The sequence below is a fragment of the Balaenoptera ricei genome, chromosome 4 (assembly GCF_028023285.1).
Source record: "Balaenoptera ricei isolate mBalRic1 chromosome 4, mBalRic1.hap2, whole genome shotgun sequence".
In the NCBI taxonomy this organism is placed as follows: domain Eukaryota; kingdom Metazoa; phylum Chordata; class Mammalia; order Artiodactyla; family Balaenopteridae; genus Balaenoptera; species Balaenoptera ricei.
Window position 1 is genome coordinate 100,634,840 of NC_082642.1, and position 23,670 is coordinate 100,658,509.

The window sequence follows — 23,670 nt, forward strand, 5'->3', positions numbered from 1 at the left end:
CATTTGCCAACTTTTAACTCAAAAGTACCCTAAGCAAGAGGTATTACTACTACTAAAGGAGTGCTTTTTAGTACTCATCTTGAGAGCTACTTTGAAAAAGGGTGAGGGGAGGGATATGATACCAAATTTCTGAGATGCATACACCAACATGGGGGCCATTGCTTTTTTCTTTTTTTTTTTTTTTTAGCATCTTTATTGGAGTATAATTGCTTTACAATGGTGTGTTAGTTTCTGCTTTATAACAAAGTAAATCAGTTATACATATACATATGTTCCCATATCTCTTCCCTCTTGCATCTCCCTCCCTCCCACCCTCCCTATCCCACCCCTCTAGGTGGTCACAAAGCACCGAGCTGATCTCCCTGTGCTATGCAGCTGCTTCCCACTAGCTATCTATTTTACGTTTGGTAGTGTATATATGTCCATGCCACTCTCTCACTTTGTCACAGCTTACCCTTCCCCCTCCCCATATCCTCAAGTCCATTCTCTAGTAGGTCTGTGTCTTTCTTCCCGTCTTACCCCTAGATTCTTCATGACCTTTTTTTTTTTTTCTTAGATTCCATATATATGTGTTAGCATACGGTATTTGTTTTTCTCTTTCTGACTTACTTGACTCTGTATGACAGACTCTAGGTCCATCCACCTCACTACAAATAACTCGATTTCGTTTCTTTTATGGCTGAGTAATATTCCATTGTATATATGTGCCACATCTTCTTTATCCATTCATCCGATGATGGACACTTAGGTTGCTTCCATGTCCTGGCTATTGTAAATAGAGCTGCAATGAACATTTTGGTACATGACTCTTTTTGAATTATGGTTTTCTCAGGGTACATGCCCAGTAATGGGATTGCTGGGTCGTATGGTAGTTCTATTTTTAGTTTTTTGAGGAACCTCCATACTGTTCTCCATAGTGGCTGTATCAATTTCCATTCCCACCAACAGTGCAAGAGGGTTCCCTTTTCTCCACACCCTCGCCAGCATTTATTGTTTGTAGCTTTTTTGACGATGGCCATTCTGACTGGTGTGAGGTGATACCTCATTGCAGTTTTGATTTGCATTTCTCTAATGATTAGTGATGTTGAGCATCCTTTCATGTGTTTGTTGGCAATCTGTATATCTTCTTTGGAGAAATGTCTATTTAGGTCTTCTGCCCATTTTTGGATTGGGTTGTTTGTTTTTTTGATATTGACCTGCATGAGCTGCTTGTAAATTTTGGAGATTAATCCTTTGTCAGTTGCTTCATTTGCAAATATTTTCTCCCATTCTGAGGGTTGTCTTTTCGTCTTGTTTATGGTTTCCTTTGCTCTGCAAAAGCTTTTAAGTTTCATTAGGTCCCATTTGTTTATTTTTGTTTTCATTTCCCTTTCTCTAGGAGGTGGGTCAAAAAGGATCTTGCTGTGATTTATGTCATAAAGTATTCTGCCTATGTTTTCCTCTAAGAGTTTGATAGTCTCTGGCCTTACATTTAGGTCTTTAATCCATTTTGAGTTTATTTTTGTGTATGGTGTAAGGGAGTGTTCTAATTTCATTCTTTTACATGTAGCTGTCCAATTTTCCCAGCACCACTTATTGAAGAGGCTGTCTTTTCTCCACTGTATATTCTTGCCTCCTTTATCAAATATAAGGTGACCATATGTGCGTGGGTTTATCTCTGGGCTTTCTATCCTGTTCCATTGATCTATATTTCTGTTTTTGTACCAGTACCATAGTGTCTTGATTACTGTAGCGTTGTAGTATAGTCTGAAGTCAGGGAGCCTGATTCCTCCAGCTCCGTTTTTCTTTCTCAAGCTTGCTTTGGCTATTCGGGGTCGTCTGCATTTCCATACAAATTGTGAAATTTTTTGTTCTACTTCTGTGAAAAATGCCAGTGGTAGTTTGACAGGGATTGCATTGAACCTGTAGATTGCTTTGGGTAGTATAGTCATTTTCACAATGTTGATTCTTCCAATCCAAGAACATGGTATATTTCACCATCTATTTGTACCATCTTTAATTTCTTTCATCAGTGTCTTATAATTTTCTGCATACAGGTCTTTTGTCTCCTTAGGTAGGTTTATTCCTAGATATTTTATTCTTTTTGTTGCAATGGTAAATGGGAGTGTTTTCTTAATTTCACTTTCAAATTTTTCATCATTAGTGTATAGGAATGCTAGAGATTTCTGTGCATTAATTTTGTATCCTGCTACTTTACCAAATTCATTGATTAGCTCTAGGAGTTTTCTGGTAGCATCTTTACGATTCTCTATGTATAGTATCATGTCATCTGCAAACAGTGACAGCTCTACTTCTTCTCTTCCGATTTGGATTCCTTTTATTTCTTTTTCTTCTCTGATTGCTGTGGCTAAAACTTCCAAAACTATGTTGAATAATAGTGGTGAGAGTGGGCAACCTTGTCTCGTTCCTGATCTTAGTGGAAATGGTTTCAGTTTTTCACCATTGAGGACGATGTTGGCTGTGGGTTTATCATATATGGCCTTTATTATGTTGAGGAAAGTTCCCTCTATGCCTACTTTCTGCAGGGTTTTTATCATAAATGGGTGTTGAATTTTGTCAAAAGCTATCTCTGCATCTATTGAGATGATCATATGGTTTTTCTCCTTCAATTTTTTAATATGGTGTATCATATTGATTGATTTGCGTATATTGAAGAATCCTTGCATTCCTGGGGTAAACCCCACTTGATCATGGTGTATGATCCTTTCAATGTGCTGTTGGATTCTGTTTGCTAGTATTTGGTTGAGGATTTTTGTATCTATGTTCATCAGTGATATTGGCCTGTAGTTTTCTTTCTTTGTGACATCTTTTTCTGGTTTTGGTATCAGGATGATGGTGGCCTCGTAGAATGAGTTTGGGAGTGTTCCTCCCTCTTCTATATTTTGGAAGAGTTTGAGAAGGATAGGTGTTAGCTCTTCCCTAAATGTTTGATAGTATTCGCCTGGGAAGCCATCTGGTCCTGGGCTTTTGTCTGTTGGAAGATTTTTAATCACAGTTTCAATTTCAGTGCTTGTGATTGGTCTGTTCATATTTTCTATTTCTTCCTGATTCAGTCTCGGAAGGTTGTGCATTTCTAAGAATTTGTCCTTCTCTTTCAGGTTGTCCATTTTATTGGCATATAGTTGCTTGTAGTAATCTCTCATGATCCTTTGTATTTCTGCAGTGTCAGTTGTTACTTCTCCTTTTTCGTTTGTAATTCTATTGACTTGAGTCTTCTCCCTTTTTTTCATGATGAGTCTGGCTAACGGTTTATCAATTTTGTTTATCTTCTCAAAGAACCAGCTTTTAGTTTTACTGATCTTTGCTATTGTTTCCTTCATTTCTTTTTCATTTATTTCTGATCTGATCTCTATGATTTCTTTCCTTCTGCTAACTTTGGGGTTTTTTTGTTCTTCTTTCTCTAATTGCTTTAGGTGTAAGGTTAGGTTGTTTATTTGAGATGTTTCTTGTTTCTTAAGGTAGGATTGTATTCCTATAAACCTCCCTCTTAGAACGGCTTTTGCTGCATCCCATAGGTTTTGGGTCATCATGTTTTCATTGTCATTTGTTTCTAGGTATTTTTTGATTTCCTCTTTGATTTCTTCAGTGATCTCTTGATTATTAAGTAGTGTATTGTTTAGCCTCCATGTGCTTGTATTTTTTACAGATTTTTTCCTGTAATTGATATCTCGTCTCATAGCATTGTGGTCAGAAAAGATACTTGATACGATTTCAATTTTCTTAAATTTACCAAGGGTAGATCTGTGACCCAAGATACGATCTACCCTGGAGAATGTTCCATGAGCACTTGAGAAGAATGTGTATTCTGTTGTTTTTGGATGGAATGTCCTATAAATATCAATTAAGTCCATCTTGTTTAATGTATCATTTAAAGCTTGTGTTTCCTTATTTATTTTCATTTTGGATGATCTGTCCATTGGTGAAAGTGGGGTGTTAAAGTCCCCTACTATGATTGTGTTACTGTCGATTTCCCTGTTATGGCTGTTAGCATTTGCCCTATGTGTTCAGGTGCCCCTATGTTGGGTGCATAAATATTTACAATTGTTATATCTTCTTCTTGGACTGATGCCTTGATCATTATGTAGTGTCCTTCTTTGTCTCTTTTAATAGTCTTTATTTTAAAGTCTATTTTGTCTGATATAAGTATTGCTACTCCAGCTTTCTTTTGATTTCCATTTGCATGGAATATCTTTTTCCATGCCCTCACTGTCAGTCTGTATGTGTCCCTAGGTCTGAAGTGGGTCTCGTAGACAGCGTATATATGGGTCTTGTTCCATTCAGCCAGTCTATGTCTTTTGGTTGGAGCATTTAATCCATTTACATTTAAGGTAGTTATCGATATGTATGTTCCTATTCCCATTTTCTTAATTGTTTTGGGTTTGCTATTGTAGGTCTTTTCCTTCTCTTGTGTTTCCTGCCTAGAGAAGTCCCTTTAGCATTTGTTGTAAAACTGGTTTGGTGGTGCTGAATTCTCTTAGCTTTTGCTTGTCTGTAAAGGTTTTAATTTCTCCATCAAATCTGAATGAGATCCTTGCTGGGTAGAGTAATCTTGGTTGTAGGATTTTCTCCTTCATTACTTTAAATATGTCCTGCCACTCCCTTCTGGCTTGCAGAGTTTCTGCTGAAAGATCAGCTGTTAACCTTATGGGGATTCCCTTGTGTGTTATTTGTTGTTTTTCCCTTGCTGCTTTTAATATTTTTTCTTTGTATTTAATTTTTGATAGTTTGATTAATATGTGGCTTGGTGTGTTTCTCCTTGCATTTATCCTGTATGGGACTCTCTGCACTTCCTGGACTTGATTGACTATTTCCTTTCCCATATTAGGGAAGTTTTCAACTATAATCTCTTCAAATATTTTCTCAGTCCCTTTCTTTTTCTCTTCTTCTTCTGAAACCCCTATAATTCGAATTTTGGTGCATTTAATGTTGTCCCAGAGGTCTCTGAGAATGTCCTCAGTTCTTTTCATTCTTTTTTCTTTATTCTGCTCTGCAGTAGTTATTTCCACTCTTTTATCTTCCAGGTCACTTATCCGTTCTTCTGACTCAGTTATTCTGCTATTGATCCCTTCTAGAGAATTTTTAATTTCACTTATTGTGTTGTTCATCATTGTTTGTTTGCTCTTTAGTTCTTCTAGGTCCTTGTTAAATGTTTCTTGTATTTTCTCTATTCTATTTCCAAGATTTTGAATCATCTTTACTATCATTATTCTGAATTCTTTTTCAGGTAGACTGCCTATTTCCTCTTTATTTGTTGGGTCTGGTGGGTTTTTACCTTGCTCCTTCATCTGCTGTGTGTTTCTCTGTCTTCCCATTTTGCTTAGCTTACTGTGTTTGGGGTCTCCTTTTCGCAGGCTGCAGGTTCGTAGTTCCCATTGTTTTTGGTGTCTGTCCCTGGTGGCTAAGGTTGGTTCAGTGGGTTGTGTAGGCTTCCTGGTGGAGGGGACTAGTGCCTGTGTTCTGGTGGATGAGGCTGGATCTTGTCTTTCTGGTGGGCAGGTCCACATCTGGTGGTGTGTTTTGGGGTGTCTGTGGCCTTATTATGATTTTAGGCAGCCTCTCTGCTAATGGATGGGTTTGTGTTCCTGTCTTGCTAGTTGTTTGGCATAGGGTGTCCAGCACTGTAGCTTGCTGGTCGTTGAGTGAAGCTGGGTCTTGGCGTTGAGATGGAGATCTCTGGGAGATTTTCACCATTTGATATTACGTGGAGCTGGGAGGTCTCTTGTGGACCAGTGTCCTGAAGTTGGCTCTCCCACCTCAGAGGCACAGCCCTGACGCCTGTCTGGAGCACCAAGAGCCTTTCATCCACACGGCTCAGAATAAAAGGGAGAAAGAAAGAAAAGATAAAATAAGATAAAGTAAAATAAAATAAAATAAATTTATTAAAATAAAATATAATTATTAAGAAAAAAAAATTTTTAAGTAAAAATAAATAAATAAATAAATGGACAGACAGAACCCTAGGACAAATGGTAAAAGCAAAGCTATACAGACAAAATCACACACAGAAGCATACACATACACACTTACAAAAAGAGAAAAAGGGAAAAAAATATATATCTTTGCTCCCAAAGTCCACCTCTTCAATTTGAGATGATTCGTTGTCTATTCAGGTATTCCACAGATGCAGGGTACATCAGATTGACTGTGGAGATTTAATCCGCTGCTCCTGAGGCTGCTGGGAGAGATTTCCCTTTCTCTTCTTTGTTCGCACAGCTCCCGGGGTTCAGCTTTGGATTTGGACCCGCCTCTGCGTGTAGGTCACCTGAGGGCGTCTGTTCTTCGATCAGACAGGACGGGGTGAAAGGAGCAGCTGCTTCGGGGGCTCTGGCTCACTCAGGCCGGGGGGAAGGAGGGGTATGGATGCGGAGCGAGCCTGCAGCGGCAGAGGCCGGCATGACATTGCGGCATCCTGAGGCACGCCGTGCGTTCTCCCGGGGAAGTTGTCCCTGGATCACGGGACCCTGGCAGTGGCGGGCTGCACCGGCTCCCGGGAGGGGAAATGTGGATAGTGACCTGTGCTCGCACACGGGCTTCTTGGTGGCGGCAGCAGCAGCCTTAGCGTCCCTTGCCCATCTCTGGGGTCTGCGCTGATAGCCGCGGCTCGTGCCCGTCTCTGGAGCGCCTTTAAACAGCGCTCTTAATCTCCTCTCCTCACGCACTGGGAAACAAAGAGGCACGAAAAAGTCTCTTGCCTCTTCGGCAGCTGCAGACTTTTTCCCGGACTCCCTCCCGGCCAGCTGTGGCGCACTAGTCCCTTCAGGCTGTGTTCACGCCGCCAGCCCCAGTCCTCTCCCTGCGATCCGACCTCCGAAGCTGGATTCTCAGCTCCCAGCCCCCGCCCGCCCCGGCGGGTGAGCAGACAAGCCTCTCGGGCTGGTGAGTGCTGCTCGGCGCCGAGCCTCTGTGCAGGAATCTCTCCGCTTTGCCCTCCGCACCCCTGTGGCTGCGCTCTCCTCCGTGGCTCCGAAGCTTCCCCCCTCTGCCACCCGCAGTCTCCACCCGCGAAGGGGCTTCCTAGTGTGTGGAAACCTTTCCTCATTCACAGCTCCCTCCCACTGGTGCAGGTCCTATCCCTATTCTTTTGTCTCTGTTTTTTTCTTTTTTCTTTTGCCCTACCCAGGTACGTGGGGAGTTTCTTGCCTTTTGGGAGGTCTGAGGTCTTCTGCCAGCGTGCAGTAGGTGTTCTGTAGGAGTTGTTCCACATGTAGATGTATTTCTGGTGTATCTGTGGAGAGGAAGGTGATCTCCGCGTCTTACTCTTCCACCATCTTGAAGCTCTTCCTCTGGGGCCATTGCTTTTGAAGCCACTGCTTTTGAAATAACTATATGCCCCTCCATAGTGAAAGTCTTCTTTTACCCAATAATTATAAAGCATATAGTTTTCAGTTTGTACTCATGTAATAGTGGCTTGGAAGCTACCTGCTTAACTAGCAGTCATGGACCCGGAGACCATTTATGTGCCCCAAAGTAATGAATTTGGAGTTATGTATGTGAGTCTCTTGGAATTGTATGTTGGGAGCGGAATAGATTGGGTATAAGAATAGATTATACTGGGCTTCCCTGGTGGCTCAGTGGTTAAGAATCTGCCTGCCAATGCAGGGGACACGGGTTCGAGCCCTGGTCCAGGAAGGTCCCACATGCCGCGGAGCAGCTAAGCCTGTGCGTCACAACTACTGAGCCCACGTGTCTAGAGTCCATGCTCTGCAACAAGAGAGGCCACCGCAATGAGAAGCCCGTGCACCGCAGCAAAGAGTAGGCCCCGCTCACCACAACTAGATAAAGCCCGTGTGCAGCAAGGAAGACGCAACGCAGCCAAAAATAAATAAATAAAATAAATAAATTTATTTAAAAAAACAAAGAATAGATTATGCTGTTTAGAAAATATATGATATAGATTTTTATAGAATAAAATTCTGTAAAACAATGTATGGAGCAAAATAGAGAATAGATTAGACAAAGTAATAGATTGGACTAAGTAACCTATTTTGGAGAAAATTTCTCTATAAATTTAGTAAATGAACTGCTTATTAACAGCATTATTATATTTATATTCAATGCAATTTGAAAATAAGGTCAGTATAGAAATTCAAATTCTTATATAAATGGTGCTCTGTGACATAGGAAACAAACTTATGGTTACCAAAGGGGAAAGGGGGTAGAGGAGGGATAAATTAGGAATTTGAGATTAGCAGATACAAACTTTTATATATAAAATAGATAAACAACAAGGTCCTACTGTATAGCACAGGGAACTATATTCAATATCCTGTAATAAACCACCATGGAAAAGAATATGAAAAAGAATATATATATGTGTATATGTATATATATATATATATACATATATACATATATATAACTGAATCACTTTGCTGTACACCAGAAACTAACACAACATTGTAAATCAACTATACTTCAATTTTAAAAAATGGTGCTCTGTGGCTGATCACCCAAGAAAGGTACAGTTTTGCTCTAGCTCACCTTTCTGGTTTACAGGTGATGATACTTTTATATTTACCTTCACTGTCTCTTCTCTGCCAAAATGAAATTCACTATTTGGGAAACTGCACCATTTACAACCATTTTAATACTGCTATCTGCAAGTTATAATCATGGAAATCTAACCTATGTGAAATAAAATATCCCAGGAAAGCCCTGGTAAAACTTATTTGGCAGTCCTTTGACAATACCAGGACTCTAGGTATTAACCAGCACAATGCCATGCTGTATAATATCTTGTCTTCTTTCTTGGTCCAATGAGAGCTCTGGTGAACTAAGGCAAAGCTAGAGTTATGATCTAACTCCACATAAATAGCAGAGCTTTTGATTTTGTCTCAAATGACAAAAAACAAATAAGCAAACAAAAACAATTTCTAACCTGTTTATTTGGTGCCAAGCACTTCAGAATTCTCAGGAGTCAATATGGAGAAATGGAGAAATGGTATGCCATTCTGGATTCTGGTTTTCGATTACCTTGATTAACTAGACACATGTTTTCCAATATTGACAAACCCAGTGTATTCTAAATTATTGGTGGCAGCATTTCAAAAATCTCAAAACAAAATGCATTTTAATATATAATTATATTTTAGGAAGGAGTAGTCAAGGAAGAGGGATGCAAATCACGTGAACAACAGGTCACCAGAGATTCTAAACAGTTAGCTGTAAATCACTGTTTTAGATGTTGAGGACAGGGAATGCATGCTTTCAAAGTACAGTACTTTTATGCACAGTGTCCAAATAGCAGCAATTTGAAACATAGGTGTAACCAACCACTTCAGAAAAAGGACAAATTTAAAATGAACACTCCCTAAAACAGAAAATCAACAGAATGTTGTTAAATAAATGTTAATGTTAATATTCTCAGGAAGGAAAATAAACATCACAAGTGGCAACTTGTCTCACTACTCTCTCATCGTTTATATCTGAGTTCATATAGCCATGTTAGATTGCACGTCTTAATAGCTGCTAAACTAACACCACGTACCTGAATATGCATATCCCCGTTGCTTCTTTTCTATGAGGTTGTCTTCTTTCTCTATAAGTTTGCCATATGTAAGGGAAGGCTTATAACTTTGTTTCTTTGAATCTTCTTGCAAGTCTTATATTTTCCATTATCCGTGATGGTTTGGTAAATGTCACTGATGGACTGAAAATAAAGAATGGCTAGCTTTGTGGGCAAAATAGCATCTAGAAGTAGAGCATAGAAAGTAAATCAGGAGTGTGAAATGTAAAACTGAAATTTAAACATAGCTGTAATAGTGGACTATATAAGAAGCATGAAGAATATAGATATCTCTACTATTTCCTCTGAGCATGGATCAGACACTTAATCATGCTTGTTTGATATTCAGCTGAAATTGGATGTGAACATTTTGGAGAGAAAGAGTTATTAAACCCCGTCCCAGTAAAATTTAAATTCAAAGACATGGAAGCAACCTAAATGTCCATCAATGGATGAATGGATAAAGAAGATGTGGTACATACATACAATGGACTATTACTCGGCCATAAAAAAGAATGAAATAATGCCATTTGCAACAATATGGATGGACCTAGAGATTGTCATATGAATGAAGTCATACAGAGAAAGACAAATATCATATGATATTGCTTATATGTGGTATCTAAAAAAAATGGTACAAATGAACTTATTTACAGAACAGAAATAGAGTCACAGATGTAGAAAACAAACTTATGATTACCAAGGGGGAAAGTGGGGGGGAAGGATAAATTGGGAGATTTGGATTCACATATACACACTACTATATATAAAATAGACAATTAATAAGGACCTACTGTATACAAGCACAGGGAACTCTACTCAGTGCTCTGTGATGACCTATATGGGAAAAGAATCTAAGAAAGTGTGGATATATGTATATGTATAACTGATTCACTTTGCTGCACAGCAGAAACTAACACAACATTGTAAAGCAATTATACTTCAATAAAGATGTTTAAAAAAATTATAAATCAACTATACTACAATAAAAATTAACTTTAAAAAATAAAATGAAATTCTGAAAAAAAAGTCTTTAAGGAAAAGTCAAACCGTTGAGTTTTTTCGTCCTAACAGAAAAAAAAAAAAGAAGATTGAGATAGTGAGCTAAGATTAACTTTTAAGCAAGTTATGGGAAGTAAGAAATGAGACTTTCTTTTCTTCACTGAGGCCCCATAGTGATGAAATAGGCTTACACTGCGACAGAAAATCTTTAGGTTTGATAATGAGGTAAGCTCTTGATAGTGAGGCTTCTAAACACTGAAAGGGAAGTTCTGGGTTTGTCTTCTCTGAAGCTCTTTAACCTAAACAGGATAGACCCACATCTTTATGGAATGGTTTAAATGTGTCAGGATGAAAGGAAGCAATGACTTCTCAAGGTGATTCTCATTTTTCAGGACTTTCTTCTTCTCTGTCGTTTTAAAAACCACTGTTATTCAGAAGCAAACACTACTAAAAGCCACCAGGACTGCTAAATGTGGTTGCCCAAGGTGAAAGCAACAGAAGTGCCACCAATGTTTTAGTGGAGAATTCTCAGGAATCACACTATGTTACCCTTTGTTCCATATGATCACATATATGTAACCGTCACACTATATTACCATCATTGCCTATAATAATTGCTTTCCTACAAACTTGGAATTGTGGGTACAGCTGCTGAAAAAAATTACTTGTGAACAAAGAGATTAGAACATATTTTCAGTGTTCTGTAAAGAGGTACAGTAGACTTTTAGTGGAAAAGTTAGCACATTTCACTCTCTGCCTGTTGCTCTCAATATTCAAAGTCAAACTCATTTCTATTAAACTTAAATCATTCCCTTCCTATGACACTAAGTATTTTTGATTCATCTCCAAAAATATGAAGCCAACATGTGTTGGTGGAATTTGCTTATAAAAATAAGGGGAGAAGTCCACAGTAAACAAGTAGGAAAAAGTATATCCTCATTTAAAAATATATATACACCAAGCTCTTCCTACTTGCGAAGTACTCTTCTAGGAACTAGAGGTACACAGATAAATGTGTCCATCACTAAAGAGTGCTCACAGACTGTTGGGAGAAGCAGACTTGGAAACAGAGAACTAAGGTGCGAAGAGATGGGTGTTGGAGTAAAGGTAGATGAAAAGTATTGTACAGATTTGCCTGGGACATTTCTGGGTTTTGCCTGTGGTCTTGGTATTATTTATAGGGTCCTTTCACCCTCAAAAAGTGTCCCCATTTGGACAGTAAACTGTGTGGTCACCCTATGAATAGCTATAGCTGTCAAGCCTGCCTGAGGTTGTCTAGCAAAACTTCCACAGAGTAGGACAGAAAATCGAAGGGATTCAGAATGCTTTGTCACACGTGTTATCTACATCCAAATGGAAATGAAAAAACTGGGTAGACTAACTGACTCTCATTCTTCCCAGGGTTGTCAGAGGGGTAGAATGGGAATTTAACTTATGTGTGGTGAGGGAAGAGGGACAAGGCAAGACAATCTAAACCCTTTGTTGGTATATGAAATGCATAAGAATTGTCACTAAATGAGCCATTAAACTGTTAATTCCCTGAAGCTCTCAGGATTGAAAAGTGTGGTAAAAAAGAACGAGAGGCCATGATGGGGAATTTTAGAAAGACATGTTAAGGTTTAATATAAGGAAGAACATTTTGTACAAATAGAAGTGTCCTAGAGCAGGACTGAGTTGTCTGCGAGGTTGAAAGCAACATGCCCCTGGCGGTGTGCAGCAGAGGCTGAATGACTGCAGCGAGCAAACTCAGACACCAGATCAAGACTCAGACCACAGGGTTTTAGGGTCCTTTACACACTGCCCTGTGATTTTATGATTCTGCATGATGCATGGTGTCTTTTTGAGTAACTTTTAAGTAAGAATCTTGTGCTTGGGGAAACCCCTAGAAGTAAATTTTTTTTATTTTTTAAAAAGTAGAAATATCATGAAACAAAACGTTTGTGTAAGCTAAAACCTCTTGGGATCCACCCTGAACACACACTAAAAAGAGACCCAGGAATCTCACTGAGCTCATTTTTTGCTACTCATGCAAGGAAAGCAGCCATTAGACATGTAATATTCAGAAGATATGCCTCACTCAGGCCTCCACCTCTTGGACACGTATCATTTTAAGATAGAACAGCTGCAAAGTCTTGCTTACCAGTTTGATTTGCATAGCTCTGAGTTACATAGGAAGAACCTGTGGCAAAGCTATCATTAAAGAGAAACAAAGCAGAAGACTGAACAAAGGATACATTCTGTGCAAAGTTTGAAGTTTAGACTGTTTCAGTAATCCTTGTCATGGTAAGAAAGACGTCTGCCCCTTCCCCCATCTAAAAACAACAGCAGACAAGTGACAAAAGAAGGCTCCCTGGGGGTAACATAGGAGCAAAGAGTAGGGTGAACTAAAGGCTATACACATGAAGAGAGAGAAAGGAGTCCGCATGGACACAGGGAGAAGCAGCCAAACACCGTGCATTCACTGCACAAAGATACGTGATTCGGTTAGAATCCCTTTCACCTCTTCCCCAGTGTGTTAAAGCCGGAATAGGTCAGGCCGAGGCAAGAGGAACGACATCTTGATGAAGCTCAGCTTTCCCAGAGGCCTAAGAAGGGTGGCAACACAGCTAGAGCCAGAATATTTTCACCAGGCCTTTTGTATCAAATTCTCAAATATCTACATTTTCAGATTAAAATGTTTCCCAGTAAACTAGAGAGAAAAGTCTTCTGAAGGCAGTTGGAAGTGACTTCAGTTCTTCAGTGGTCAAGAGTATCAGGGCTTTGGATTAAGGGAAAATAGTTTCAAACCTTTGCTACTTACAGATTTATGGTAAAGTATTTAAATTTCTATAAGTTTTAGTCTCCACAGGTGAAAAAAAATTGATAATACGCACACCACAGAGCTGTTATAAAGATTGTATTAGACATGTAAATTGTGTAATGCATGTAGTGTCTGGCAAATGATTACTAACAATAAAATTTTTATTCAGCAGGGACAAATATACATTTCTGTAACATTCTCTAGTCACCATACCAAGCTCTGCCTCATTTTACATCATCACTTTCTGGCTGGTTCTTAACATTCCAACCTCTGTTCCAGCTTTGACTTGCTTCCCTAGATATTGTGAGCGTCTGTCTCCCTGCTTCAAAACTTCATGCTTCCATGTTCTTTAAGGGGTATACCTCTTTAAGAGGTATACCTAGAATCATTTATAAATCCAGTACCAACAATGGACAAAAAATTTAAATCATAAAAAGAATACATGACTTTTAGGAAATATTGTTCGTGAGTTCTGAAGGCATTCTTCATGTTTTATAACATTGACCCTGAGACCATTCATGTCAGGTAAACAAGAAACAGGTATTATTATTTTGTACCCTCCTCCCAGGAGGTTAAAATGACTCACGAAAATTCACTCAGCAATCTCAGGTGAAGAATCCCATGAGACAATCTTGAATTCTTGATCCAAAATCTGCCATTTACTATGCAAAAGTCAGCCTAGGAAGGATGATCCCAAGTGTTAATTTTAGATTATGATAATACCTTTTACCACACACTTAAAATGTTTTCTGCATGGGCCTTTGATTACCCACAGAACACAGGGAGAAGGCCATGTAAATCCCCTTCTCAACAGTTAAAGCAGTCCTTGTCACCATAACTATCATATGTTAGATCACATCAGTGTCTGTGACATAGGCCTTGGCTTCTCAGGATCTACTCATTAGAAGTGAGTTTATGTGCCTTAAAACATATGGCCTTGATATATGATCCCAGAGCAAAAGAGCAAGGTATTTCAAGCTGGCCACAATTTTATTGACTCTTACAGACTTACTTTGTAGTCATTCCAATAAACTAGATGAGAAATTTCTGATGCTCCAAGCTATCCAGTCCCCAGGACTCCATTTCATGATTCAGTCCGACTAAACAACACAAGAGTGCTTTTGTGTGACACTGTGACCACAGGGATAAATAATTGCTTAGTAATTCTCTTTGAGGCAGAAAATTCTAAACATGGAGAAACCATTTCCCCTTAATGGGAGCCAGAAATCCTGTAAGTGCTTGAAATGGCATTCACAAGTCTGAATGGTAAACAGATAAAAACAGGAGCGCACCAGTTGCACAAATGACTTGCTTGTCACAAACTTGTCATTGCAGTAATCTAACATTTCTTTCACAGAGCCCGGTGGAAAGTATGGAACAAACAGGCCCTGCTGACGTTTTGGCTCTGCTAAGCCTTCCTTCGAGCTAAAGCATCTGCAGCATCTTCCTGTTCTAGACCCTTTATCTGTTGAAGTTAGTTGATACTGTACATGTCAAAGAAATGTTTGACTATTGCATTAACAAATTGATGACAAGCAAGTTATTCCTGCAACTGAAATGCTTCTGCTTTTAGCAGGCTGCCATTTTGACCTTCATCTTATTATACAGAAGAACCCAAACAGAACAGAGCACTGGGGACATAGCATATTGTTGCCCCAGGCTTGGGACCACCTGTCTAGGGCTTAGGTGCAGCGGTATAGTGAACACACCAGGCAGTTTCATCAAGTTTATGGATGGGATTTTTCTGGTAAAACATAAATAGTATAAGCACATTGGACTGTCCCAAGGATTCCTGTTGCTGGGATAAAATGAGCCACATAGAAATTCATTTCCTCCCACACCCTCTTCACCCCAAACACACACGTGTGCGTACACAGGTCTGTATATACTTTATAAAACGTTAATACAGAAGTCCCCCCTTATTCACGGTTTCACCTTCCCTGGTTTCAGTTACCGACCGTCAACTGCAATATGAAAATAGTAAATGGAAAATTTCAGAAATAAACAGTTCATTCGTTTTAAATTGTGCACCGTTCTGGGTAGCATGATGAACTCTCACACCATTCCACCTGGGATGTGAATCATCCCTTTGTCCAGTGTATCCTACTGCGCAGTCACTTAGTAGGAGTCAGTTAGTCACTTAGTAGGAGGCTCAGTTATCAGATCCACTGAGTCGGCACTGCTTGTGTTCAAGTCACCCTATTTTACTTAATAACGGCCCCAGAGCACAAGAGCAGTGATGCTGGCAAATTGGATATGCCAAAGAGAAGCTGTGAAGTGTTTCCTTTAGTTGAAAAGGTGAAAGTTCTCAACTTATGAAAAAAAATCGTATGCTGAGGTTGCTAAGATCTCTGGTAAGAACGAATCTTCCATCCATGAAATGGTGAAGAAGGAAAAAGAAATTCGTGCTAGTTTTGCTGTCACACCTCAAACTGCAATAGCTATGGCCACAGTGCATGATAAGTGCTCAGTTAAGATGGAAAAGTCATTAAATTTGTACAAAAAGATATTTTGAGGCAGAGACAGAGAGACCACATTCACATAACTTTTATTACAGTATATTGTTATATTTGTTCTATTTTATTATTAGTTGTTGTTAACCTCTTACTGTGTCTGGCTTATCATAGGTATGTATGTATAGCAAAAAATATAGTGTATATGGGGTTTGGCACTATCCGTAGTTTCAGGCATCCACTGGGGTTCTTGGAACCTATCCCCCTCAGATAAGGGCGGAATACTGTAGCTGGAAGAGGTAATGAAAATTATATACCAGTTTTACACAGTTTTTGCCAGTTCTTGGATTTCCTCCTATCCGTAGCCTTTCCTCACCTCCTCCTCATTCAGCATGACATCTGGAGCAATCTAAACCTAATCAGAGCCACGCCCTTATCCCCTAGAAAATGAGGTACGTCCATCAGCCTCCTCACAGAAACCTGGGACAGCCCTTACTCAGAAACCACCGGTTCATCTCCAACCTCAGCAGCCAGTAGGGAGTGCTCATACACTGTGCAACTTCAGACTCTCGCCTTCCTGCTTGAGGAGCCCTCCGCTCCCAAGGGGACCCACCCTTGGTGTTTCCTGAGTGTGCGTCTGGTGGGTCCCAGGCTTATCAGCATATACACCAGAGCTGGAGCCTGTAATAGGAGCCTTTGCCTATTGCCTCCAAGCATTCTGCCTCTGCTGGTGTCTTAGGCAGATCAGTACTTGGAACAATGGAGCTTTCGCCCCCAAAGACTTTGGCCTTTTCATAAAGCTGAGCTTCTCTTATTCACCAAGGTGTCAGGTGCCCTGAATTCTTTTCAGACCCTTGGTTAAGGGTGCATTGATAGTGTCTTATCTGGTTTAAATATTGACAGAAAAAATTGCATTCTTAGACTTATTTTCTTTCTGGCGCCCCAGGTGCTTTCATTTTTAAAAGTCTTGTGTAAAAATGATGATCATTGTTCAGCCATGAGAACCGAAATTTCTTGCCAAAGTAGTGATGGGGCTTAACTTTCTTCTAGATTTGGCAAATGTATCACAGTACTGTCTCCCAGATGAAATGTTTTACTCCCATCCCAAGTATCTCAGGCTGTAATCTACACCGCAGCTTTGTTACCTCAGAAGACAGGTGGGAAAGGTGTGTGACGAGGGTCCTGGTTTGCACAGTTAAGGATATTGCCCCTGGAAAAGGAAGTGAAGGGAGTTTGAGGTGGCAATGATATCTTCTGTCAAAGAAAACATGTAAATGAACCATTTGAATTTTAAATGGAATTTTAGTGACTCTTTTCTTCCTTCTTAAAGTTCCTAATATGATTTCTGTAATGATTTTCTGTTTTCTTTCTTAATAGAACGTAAATGGCAAAGAAATGATATGCTATTTTTGATTCAGGAAAAAATAAAAATCTTTTTTGTGGGAGCTCTCTTTTTAAATACACATTAGGGAATAGATAATGGCAACAAAAACAAATGTTCTCTCTTCGTATTCAGAGGGATAGATGATTAGTGTATGTGCTTTTAATATATATTTACTTATTTGATTGTCTATTTTAAGAAAGGAAGAAAGTAAAGAAAAACTCTCATGCAGGAGTAATTTCATTAGATTCATAGAATGGTGGGGCTGGAAAGGAGCTAAATGAGAGGGCTTTGTCTTTGTGTCACACTCCCACTTTACAGATGTGGATACTGAGACCCAGACATCTCAGTTATAACAGGAACAAAGGTACACATCAAGATTGTGGCAGAGCTAGGCCTAAATCGAGGTCTAACTTTCAATTCAGGCAATATTCTCTCAGAAATTACGTTATTTATTTTTTAAACTTTCTTTTAAACAAAGAGTAATTTACATCGATGTGCTTAAATCTAATAGGACATTTGCTTTTGGAAAAACCAGGTCTACGAATTGGCTAAGCCAATTCAGGGACGTACATGTGAACAGTATGGAGACATTTCTTCCCAAGCTGTATTTTATCTGAGTCGTATAAGGAACCATTATAATTTCAATTATTTCTTTTCTCCTACAAGATTTCAAAGAAACACTTCTCCATTCCCATTTTGGCACCTGAAAACATGTATTTTTAAATGGGTCTATAATTATTCCTTTAATAAATATTCATTTAAGTAGGTCATATTCTAACATTCTTGGAGATAAAAAATCTTTTATCAGATTAAAAGAAATCTGTTTTTTATTCCCACTTTTAGCCACGTTTGAGTTGGTCTTTGTAATCGTCAGTTTCAACAAAACATTAAGTTAAAACATCAATGTTTTTGTTTGTTTTGGTTCTTTCAGTTTAACACGAGGGAAAAAAATACAAAATGCATTTACCTTTTTGCAGCTATGATAATTATATACTCTATTTTTCACTTATGCAAAACTTATTTTTGAGGGTTTTCTTTTTGTTTCATTTCTCTATTTTTGCCTTTTCCAAACATCTGTACCATGGCTGGTGGCGAGAGTAGCAGTGGCTGGCACTTTTCCTCCACGAATTGAGAGAAAGAGAATTGGCTGGAATAAAACCTTGCTTTCCATATGGTTGACTTGAAATACAGCATTGAAAAGGTATCGTCTCTTTTTCTTTTCTGAAACCAGAGGTGAAGCCCAGAAACAAATAGCAATATTGATGCCAAACCACCTGTTGATTCACATCAAGAAAATCTTTGGCAATGCATCCCGTACTTCATCAGTTGAAAAACCTAAATGGATGAATGATCTTTGTGCATTAGTAGCATCGCATCAACAATACATACTGCTGGTCGTTCACTTAAGAAAGCCTAGATTCTACACATAGTCAAGAAATGAATTGAAAGTTTTGCTTTTGATTCAACAGAATGATCGCTTTGTAAGTATGTCTGGCTGTGAAGTGTTTATTGATTCCTGGAATAGTTGGACCTAGTGTCAGGGACAGTGAAGAGGAGAAGATGACACTAGTGCTTTCTTTTACCTTGATTAATTCTAGTTAGGAAATGCAGTAGTCTTTGTCTTATCAATTTTTTAATGTAAAATATTTCAAGCATATAAAAGTATAAAGAATAATGTGAACATACAAGAATCCAGCACCCAAGTAAAACAAACCTCAATCAATGTGGAAAATTTTTTTCCCAACCTGTTTTTTATCGTATGTTATTCTAAGTTATATATAGTGAAGTACACAAATTAAGTGTATAGCTTGATGCACTTCTATGTAAGTATACATCCATGCGACAATATCCAATCCAAGATATACAAAACATTCACAACACCTAGGAAGAATCCCTCATGCCCCTTTATAGGCGATATCCTCCAAAACTTTAACAAAACGTTAAAAACAAGCAAAACTCTTCTGATCTCTATCATCATGAATTAGCTTTACATAAGTCATGTATTATGACTTACATAAAATGCGTTCTACTGTATGTATCACTAAAATCTGAGTCTCTGATTGTTAGACATTATTTCCAGTATTTCCCAATCACCACCAAAATTGTAGTTAACATTTTTGTACGTGTTTGTACACAGAGGAGGAAATGCTAAACTGTAAGAAATAATGCATTTTGAAATTTTTATTATATATTTTTTATTTTTTAAATTAAACTTCACTAACTTTACTAAGAACTATAAAATTTCTCTCTTTAAAATGGTAGTACCAATTTACTTTCTCATTAGCAATCTATGAGATCTTCTCCACATGCTTCACAACGTTTTGGAATGGCCAAAGTTTTTACATTTTTGTCAGACTGAGGGGGATTGAATAATATATCGTTTAAAATTTTTTTCACTTATAAACCACTGGGATTTCCTCATGTGTGTTGCCTATTTGTATCTTCACCCATGTTTTTATTGGGGTATTTGCTTTGCTATTGTTGTTTTGGACAGCTTTTGGTTTTGGTGGTGGTTGTAATATTCTGGATTCTCATCCTTTGGGCAATATAGATTGCAAATGTCCTTTCCCAATTTTCAGTTTCTCTTTTAACTGTGTCTGTAGTAGCATTTATTTTTAAGAGTTTCTAATTTTAATGCAGTTAAATTTATTGATATTTTCCTTTATGGCTTGTGCTCTTATGTCATTTTAAAAAATCCTTCCATTTGACAAGATCCTTAAGAAACCTTCCTATATTTTCTTCTAACAGTTTTAAAGTTTTGCCTTTTACATTTAGATCTCTAATCTTCTTGGCATTTATTTTTGTATATGGTATCTTACATGCATCATATTTTATTCTTTTTCCATGTGGATAACCCAATTATCCCAGCACCATTTAACAAATTAGTCATCCTTACCCACTAATTTGTAATGCCATCTTTCGCCTACATCAAATCTGTTTATTTAGGATCTTTATCCAGTGGACTGTTTCTCTATTCTTGTGCTAACACAAAAGTGCCTTAATTACCATAGCTTTATAATATTCTTGTTATTTGGTAAGGTAAATCTCTCTACATTGTTCTTCTTTAAAGTTCTCTTGGCTCTTCTTGGCCTTTTGCTATTCAATATGGATTTTAGGGTTAGTCAGTCAAATTTGGCAAAAGCCCTGCTGAATTTTGTTTGTATTTACATTAACTTTAGAGAATAATCTGGAGGAGAATGGATATTCTTATAACACTGTGTCTTTCTGACATTAAGACTATACTCCTCTACTTAATCAGCTCTTCCTTCAAGTTCTTTAATAATGTTTTATAATTTTCACCATAAAGGTCTCGCTTGAACCTGTTTTGTTAGAGTTCTTCTCATATAACTTAGTTTTCATGATATTATGTATAGAATCTGTTTTCCACTGTATTGTTTATTGGTTATTATTGGTGTATACTCAGCAACTTTGCTGAACTCTCTTATTAGTTCCACTGGCTAAACTGAAATTCTCTTAGGTTTTCTACATAGACATGTATATCATCAGTAAATAATTCCAACTTGTCTCTTAACTTTCAATTCTTAAATGTTCAATTTCTTTTTCCTGTCATATTGCATTACTGAGACCTCTATATAGCATGGAGTAGAAGCAGTGATGTTCAGAATGCTCTGTTTCTTTCTTTAATGGAAATGCTTTGGAAATGTGGTATTTGCTTAGGATTTTGATAAATCAAAATTATTGTAAGAAAGTTCCCATCATCTATTTAAAGTTTGCTAAGCATTTTTAATCAAGAATACTAGTTGAATTTCATATAATGCATTTTCTGCATCAATAATATGATTAAAATTTCCCATTAATATGTTAATATTTTATGTGATATTAATACATTTCTTGATAGTAAACACTTCTTACATTCCTGCAAAAAAACTTTACTTGGTCCTGTTGTGTTTTTTAAATCCACTCTTGACTTTAATTTGCTGATAGTTTAATAATATGTTTGCATGGGGAGATTAGTCTTTAATTTTCTTTTCTTAAAACTGTTGTTGCAGAGTTTTGGTGTCATGGTGATACTAACCTCATAAAATAAGTTGAGCAACATTTCTTTCTTTTTTTTTTTTCTATTTCTGAAATAGTTTTTATATTATACAGATTACCTATTCTGAAGATTTGGTTAAATTTGCCTCTAAAATCATCTGGACCTGTTATTTTCGGTTAGTAGGGGGTAGGTAGTGTAGGGTGGACTTTTGATTATCATCAGTTCCTTTTCTTCCATGGCTATTGGTTTATTCAAGGGTTATATTTCTTCTTAAGTCAATTTTAAGAAGTTGTTTTTGGAAAATATACAATTAACAGTTAATCTACACCTTTAAATTTATTTGCACAAAGCTCTTCATAAAGTCTTATGATTTTTAATTTTATCTTTAATTATGTCCCCTTATTCCTAAAATTATTTATGTTAGCCTCTTCTCTTCTCTTACTAGCTGTTAGACATTTTTCTGTTTCATTAACTTTTTTCAAAAATTGGCTTTTGATTTTGCTTATCTATTTTATTGTGTCTTTGTATTCTATATCATTACTTTCTGCTTTTGTCAACATTATTTTTTTCACTCTACTTTATTATTTAGATAATTTTTTCTAGATTCCTGAGTTGAATTATTACTCATTTAATTTTAATACTTCTTATTGTTTTTCAAAATAAATCGGTCTCTAAATTCTCATTCAAGTTTCTCATTAGCTGCGTAGCAAGTTTCTCATTAGCTGTATAGCATGTGTTGATATGTAGTTTTGTTCAATTTTAAATATTTTGTAAATCTCTTTTGATTTATTTTTAACCCTTAAGTTATTTAGAAGTGTATGTTTCTATGGACTTCCCTGGTGGACCAGTGATTAAGACTCTGTTCTTCCACTGCAGGGGGCGTGGATTCGATCCCTGGTAGGGGAACTAAGATCCTGCATGCCACTCAGTGCGGCCAAAAATTAAAAAGTGTACATTTCTATTTTCTAAACATATATTTGCTCTATTTTTATTACTGATTCTGAATTTACTTGCACTATAATAAGATATGTTTCATATAACTTTGATTGAAAAAAATGTTTTAAAAATTCTTTTTAGTACATGGATTTTACTGCTGGGCTTGAAGTCCATAGGTGGCTTATCTTTTTCTTTAGTGCTCATACTAAAATTTTTATATGTATACCTAACTACATATTTTTCTAATAAAAAATAAGATCCACTTCTTAGTATTTCTGGCTTTGTCCTTAATGTAAAAAAAAAAAAAAAAAAAGATGTCTAGCATGTTTTATCTACTTCTTGAGTATCATTCTCATTATTGTAATTGTTGAATAGAGTTTTAGTTTTACTTATTTGTTTTAAACATGTCCAAAAATAATTATCATTTATTTTTATAATCAACACTTTATTGTATTTACTCAGTTTTAGTTACTACTATGCGCACCATTATTTGTGGATTCTATAGCTTCCTTTCTGGATTTACTTTCCTTCTTGTTGAATTACATCTTTCTGTAATTGTTTAGGGAGGGCCCTGGGTAGTACACTCTTTATGTATACCTAAAAGTGTCTTTATTTTATCTTTTACCTTAAATAACAATTTAACTGGGTGTTTTTGCTCAGCATTTGAAGGTATTACTCAATCATATCTTAGACTATTGTTCTGTCAACTATCATTACTTAAGAAAAGTCCGCTATCGATCTGTTTTTCATCTCTTTTTAAGTACTCTGCCTTTTCTCTCTGGTAACTTATTCGAGTTTTTCTATATCCTTAATATCTTATAGTTTCTCTGAAATGTGTTTAGATGTGAATTTATTTAAATTATCAGTCATGAACTAAGGATATATTTTCTAATCTCAAGACTCTAATTCTGGAAAATTCTCAGCTATTTTTTTTCTTTTATTGTATATTTGTCATTACCTTCATTTTATTCTCCTGGGATTTTTATAGCTACATTTTGGTGTTTCCCAGTCAATTTACCATATCTCAACCACTTTTTCATTTTCTAAAAGCATATTTTACTTTCCGCGATTTTTTTTTCCTGAGTGAATTCCTTAATATCACTTTCCAACTCACTTAATCCTCTCCTTGAAACAGCCCAATCTTAAATTATCCCATCTATTGCATTTTTATGTCAGTGAACATTTTTTTTTCATTTTTAAGATTTCTGATTGATTTTTATTCATCTATTCTTATCTTCTCTATTTTTTTAAAATAATTTCTTGTTCTTTTTACAGGTATGATTCTTTTATTTATCTCTGAACATTGCAAATATACTCATTTTGAGGTCATTGTCAGACAGTTCTATAAAATCAAATTTATCTGGAGTGAATGTTCTAATTATTAATTTTGTGGTTGTTTTGCATTCCTATACACTAACAATGAAAGATCAGAAAGAGAAATTAAGGAAACAATCCCATTTACCATCACGTCAAAAAGAATAAAATACCTAGGAATAAACCTACCTTGCTATGTTTTAGAATTTTGTTTTGCAGGTTAATGTGGGTCATAAGGCTGTTTTGTCTTGCCTGTTGGTAAGCTCTCTCTCTCTCTCT

At 37.1% G+C, this 23,670-nt stretch overlaps 1 protein-coding gene across 22 annotated transcripts in view; it reads left to right on the plus strand.

Annotated features, from left to right (window-relative positions):
- The window catches only part of ZBTB20 (zinc finger and BTB domain containing 20), a 784,241-nt gene that overhangs the window by 529,562 nt on the left and 231,009 nt on the right, over positions 1–23,670 (plus strand). For 2 of the 22 annotated variants that reach the window (XM_059921075.1, XM_059921087.1), the window contains one exon: positions 18,246–18,345. The exons of the other annotated variants lie outside the window; for them this stretch is intronic. The gene's annotated coding sequence lies outside the window, so the exon portion shown is untranslated. The remainder of the gene's footprint in view (positions 1–18,245; positions 18,346–23,670) is intronic. 22 annotated transcript variants of the gene reach the window in all.